This window comes from Hylobates moloch, unplaced genomic scaffold (genome assembly GCF_009828535.3).
Source record: "Hylobates moloch isolate HMO894 unplaced genomic scaffold, HMol_V3 SCAFFOLD_221, whole genome shotgun sequence".
Lineage (NCBI taxonomy): Eukaryota > Metazoa > Chordata > Mammalia > Primates > Hylobatidae > Hylobates > Hylobates moloch.
In genome coordinates this window covers 16,177-21,568 of record NW_026652496.1, presented here as the reverse complement: position 1 = coordinate 21,568, position 5,392 = coordinate 16,177, and positions in this window count along the sequence as shown.

Sequence of the window (5,392 nt, the reverse complement as noted above, 5' to 3'; positions counted from 1 at the left end):
GAGCTTGGAAGCATGAGCAGGAACGGCCATCGCTGGCTTTGAAGACGAAGGAACAGAGCCACAAGCCAAGGGCTGCAGGTGGCCTCCAGAAGCTGAGAAAGGCCCCCAGGTAGCAGCCAGCAGGAAGCAAGCCCTTCATCCCACACCACATGCAACTGAATTCTGCCCGTAGCCCGCACAGGACTGGAAGCAGATACATGCTCAGGCTCAGAACCTCCAGAAAGGCAGGCAGCCTGGCCTGTACCTTGATTTTGGTCTTGCAAAGCAGTGAGCCGTGCTGTGCCTGGACCTCTCACCCACAGAACTGTGACCTAATACATTTGTGGGTTTTTTTGTTTTGTTTTGTTTTGTTTGAGACGGAGTTTTGCTCTTGTCCCCCAGGCTGGAGTGCAATGGCGCAATCTCAGCTCACTGCAACCTCTGCCTCCCGGGTTCAAGCGATTCTCTTGCCTCAGCCACCCGAGTAACTGCACTACAGGCATCTGCCACCACACCTAGCTAATTTCTGTATTTTTAGTAGAGATGGGGTTTTTCCAGGTTGGCCAGGCTGGTCTTGAATTCCTGACCTCAAATGATCCACCAGCCTCAGCCTCCCAAAGTGCTGGGATTACAGGCATGAGCCACTGTGCCCACCCCATTTGTGTGGTTTTAAGATGCTCGATTTGTGTTAAGTTGTTACAGCAACAACAGAAAGTAGATCTCTCTGAGCCTTGGTTTTCTGAGATCTCTCAGAGCCTTGGTTTTCTTTTTCTTTTTTCTTTTTTTTTTTTTTGAGATGGAGTCTCGCTCTGTCTCCCAGGCTGGAGTGCAGTGGCGCGATCTCGGCTCACTGCAAGCTCCACCTCCCGGGTTCACGCCATTCTCCTGCCTCAACCTCCTAAGTAGCTGGGACTACAGGCATGTGCCACCACACCCAGCTAATTTTTTGTATTTTTAGTAGAGATGGGGTTTAAGCATGTTAGCCAGGCTGGTCGCGATCTCCTGACCTCGTGATCCACCCGCCTCGGCCTCCCAAAGTGCTGGGATCACAGATGTGAGCCACCGCGCCCGGCCTGGAGCCTTGGTTGTCTCAGCTGTGACTTGGAGATGATGATTGTGGCATCCATCTTGCTGACTGGCAGCAACTACATGAAATAAGCAGAAGGGGCTTTATAAACTGTCCTCTACAACACAGGCTGTAAGTGTTCTATAACTGAGCAATCTGCTCCTGAGCAGGGCTCATCTCTCAGCCTGGAGAGAGGCCAAAAGAGAGGGAAGTTCAGCCAACCGCTCAGTTCAGACCAGGATTCCAGGACATTCAAGAAGAGCGACGGAGCTGGTGTGGTCGTGGGCACCGGTTGCCCCAACTATTCGAGAGGCTGAGTGGGAAGATCCCTTGAGCCCAGGAGTTCAAGGCCAGCCTGGGCAACATAGTGAAATTCTCTCTCAAAAAAAAAAAAAAAAAAAATGGTGAAGGGCCCTGACTCCTGGATTCTAGTCCAAAGCACGTCTCCATCTTCTAGGACTGTGGCCACGAAGCCTCGGGGAAGGGAAAGGCCAGGTCAGGGGGTGAGGAGCTTGCTTCTGGCTGATCTTCAGGCTTGGTCCTGAAATCCCACATGTCGAGCCGCTGCCGAGGTGAGGTGAGGCGAGGCCTGGGAGGAGGACACGGAGCCGTACGATGGACGCTTCCCACAGCCCTTCCCTTCTCTTCTTGCTTCGGTTCAGTTCAGCAAGCCTGGCCCTGCTACGCGTGACAGTGATACAGAAGCCAAGAGGGCCACAGAGGACGGGGACAACAGGCAATGGCAGGGGTGAGCCGCTGCGCTAATTACAGACAGTCAATCACCTGCATCCCTTGGCTTGTCGCTCCCTTCTTCATCTTCAAAGCCAGCAGTGCTGTGGGCGTGGTGCTCATGCCTGCAATCCCAGCACTTTGGGAAGCTGAGGTTGGGGAATAGCTTGAGCCCAGGAGTTTGAGACCAGCCTGGGCAAGATAGCAAGACCCCATCTCCATTTAAAATAAAAAATTAACCAGGCATCTTGGCACATGCCTGTAGTCCCAGCTACTCAGGAGGCTGAGGCTGGAGGATCACTTGAGTCTGGGAGATGGAGGCCGCAGTGAGCTGTGGTTATACCGCTGCACGACAGCCTGAGCAGCACAGCAAGTGTGAGCCCCTCTTCTCCTCGATCAGGGCACTGTGGGGGGCCTCCCCTGCTGCTTTCTCATCACTTAGGAGTCCCCTCAGATCCCCCAGGCACCTGAGGGTTGTCTGTGCCCCAAGCACCCCACTTTTGCACCCTTTTCCTCCCTCTGCCTGCCCTGTCCTGGTTGAGGCCGGGTGGGGAAGAGGCTGGCCACTGAATCCCCTTGGAGCACAGAGGGGACCGTCCCCCAAGCCAAAAGCACAGAGCAGGGGCGTCGGGAGCTCTCTGTTGCTGAGCCTCCTGCCCGGGAGAGAACAGCCTCAAGGGTGGGAACTGCATCCTTTTATGGCAGGGGGGCCAGTGAACCCTCTCATCAGCTCCTTCCCAGCTCCTGTGAGAGGGCCACGGCCTCAGGTGGTTGAGAAGGAAAGTGGTCAGGGTGCCATTGCCTGTCCCCCCTGCCCTGCATGGTCAGCCCCACCCTCACTTTGGGAAGCACCTCACAGACCCTCTCCCCCAAAACACACACATCAGCCAAGTTCAAAGGGCCTTTTGAGGCAATCTAACCCAAATTCCTTGTTATGCGCTTGGGGAAACTGAGGCCCAGGCAGAGGGATCCTTTCGTCACACAGACAGTTGCTCTGATGGCAGTGACGAGGCCTCAGACCTTTTCCTCTCTGAAACCCACCTGCTGTGCAACCAGCAAGCTGCACCAAAAAGGAAGGCTGAGTTCCAAACCAGCCCCTACCCCACCCGTCCTCTGTATCAGCCTGCAGCTTTTAGATTCTAGACAGGGGCCGGGCCATCCTGTTTACTCTTAGCCAGAGGGACTTATTGTAGAGGCAACCACATTCTCCCATGATTAAATAAAAACAGCCACACTTCCAGATATTCACTCATTTATTTATTATTTTTACCACACCTACTTCCAAAAAAGCATTTGAGGCAGCTCACAACAAAAGCTACACATACAACAGGACTGTCAACAGCCAGTACATGTCCAGACCGCCAGAACCTTCCAACAAAAGCTACACATACAACAGGACTGTCAACAGCCAGTACATGTCCAGACCGCCAGGACCTTCCAACAAAAGCCACACATACAACAGGACTATCAACAGCAAGTACGTGTCCAGACCACCAGGACCTTTCATGACTGCAGATTATGGGAAGAATTTTGTTTTTTAAGGACAAAAGATGTCTTTGACTTCAGGCACTTGAGAGAGTCAGGTCTTGAGTGTGGACATTTAAAGGTGCCTGGTCAGGTCAAGAAGTGAAAATTGGAGCATCTAGGCCGGGCGTGGTGACTCATGCTTGTAATCTCAGCACTTTGGGAGGCTGAGGTGGGTGGATCACAAAGTCAGGAGTTCAAGACCAGCCTGGCCAACATAGAGAAACCCCGACTCTAGTAAAAATACAAAAATTAGCCCAGCATGGTAGCGTGCACCTGTAGTTCCAGCTACTCGGGAGGCTGAGGCAGGAGAATCCGTTGAACCCAGGAGGTGGAGGTTGTGGTGAGCCAAGATCGTGCCACTGCACTCCAGCCTGGGCGACAGAGTGAGACTCCATCAGAAAAAAATAAAATAAAATAAGAAAGAAGGAAAATTGGAGCCTGTAATAAAGTGCAGGGATAGGCCGGGTGCGGTGGCTCACGCCGTAATCCCAGCGCTTTGAGAGGCCAAGGTGGGAGAAGCACTTGAGCACAAGAGTTTTAGACAAGCCCAGGCAAGAAAGTGAGACCCCATCTCTACAAAAAAAATAAAAAGAATTTGAAAATAAATAATTAGCGGGATGTGGTTTGCTCACACCTGTGGTCCTAGCTACTCCAGAGGCTAAGGTAGGAGGAACGCTTGAGCCCAGGAGGTTGAGGCTGCAGTGAGCTGTGATCACACCCTTGCACTCCAGCCTGGGTGAAAGAGTGCGACCCCATCTCAAAATTAAAATAAAATAAAATAAATACAATAAAATAAATAGGCCAGGCACGGTGGCTCACACCTGTAATCCCAGCACTTTGGGAGGCAGAGGCAGGTGGATCACCTGAGGTCGGGAGTTTGAGACCAGCCTGACCGACATGAAGAAACCCCATCTCTACTAAAAATACCAAAAATTAGCCGGGCATGGAGGTGCATGCCTGTAATCCCAGCTACTCGGGAGGCTGAGGCAGGAGAATCGCTTGAACCGGGAGGCGGAGGTTGTGGTGAGCCAAGATTGCGCCATTGCACTCCAGCCTGGGCAACAAGAGTGAAATTCCGTCTCAAAAACAAATAAATAAATAAATAGATTGATTAGAACAATGAAGCACAGGGATAGATACCAAGGGTAGGAAAAGAGGCCAAGAGTAGGTATAGGAGTCCACACTCAGGAAGTCATTCCTCATCTATTTAAGCAGCTTTGTGGAGAACCTATTATGCTAAGCTCCCTATAGAGATCAATAAGACATAATCCCTACTCCCTATAGGGACCACTGCACTCCAGCCTGGGTGACAAGAGTGAGACTCCACCAAAAAGAAAAAAAGCACCAGCACTTAAAATTTGACTTGGGTAACCACGGCACTTCTTAGACTACGGGTGAGCAGGAATCACCTGGAGGATCTTGTTCAAATGCAGATTCTGATTCACTGGGTGCAAGGTGGGGCCTGAGAGTCTGCATTTCTAGCAAATTCTCAGCTGATGCCAATGCTGGTGGTCCGTGGACCTCAACGGAGCCGAGTGAACTACCCAGAGTTCATTTCTCTTATTTCTTGACCACAGAAGCCTGAATGTACCTAGCCACAGGGGATGACCCGTGATTGGTCGAAATTAATCGTGCAATCCTATTCCCCTTGTCAGTGATTAGTCTTGGTTGGTGGGCCCATGACTTGGCACTGGCCAATTAATTATACATAAGGAAATCTCTACTGGGTGCTTCACAGAAAGGATTTTCCATCTAAAAAAAGATACACTCATGAATAAAAGGTGCTTTCCCCCACTGCCTTTCTTCCTTCTTGGATGCTGAGGTGTGAGGATGTGGTGCTTGAGGCTGCAGCCACTGTCTGGTTGCCATGAGGCAAGACACACCCAGCACACTAAGGATAATAGGAGGGAAAGGTCCTAGGTCCTTGAAGAACTAACCCTAATGGGGCCACTGCCAGATGGCCCAGAGAGGATTATTATTCTTTTTTAAGATGGAGTCTCACTCTGTCGCCAGGCTGGAGTGCAGTGGCACGATCTCAGCTCACTGCAACCTCCACCTCCCAGGTTCAAGCGATTCTCCTGCCTCAGCCTC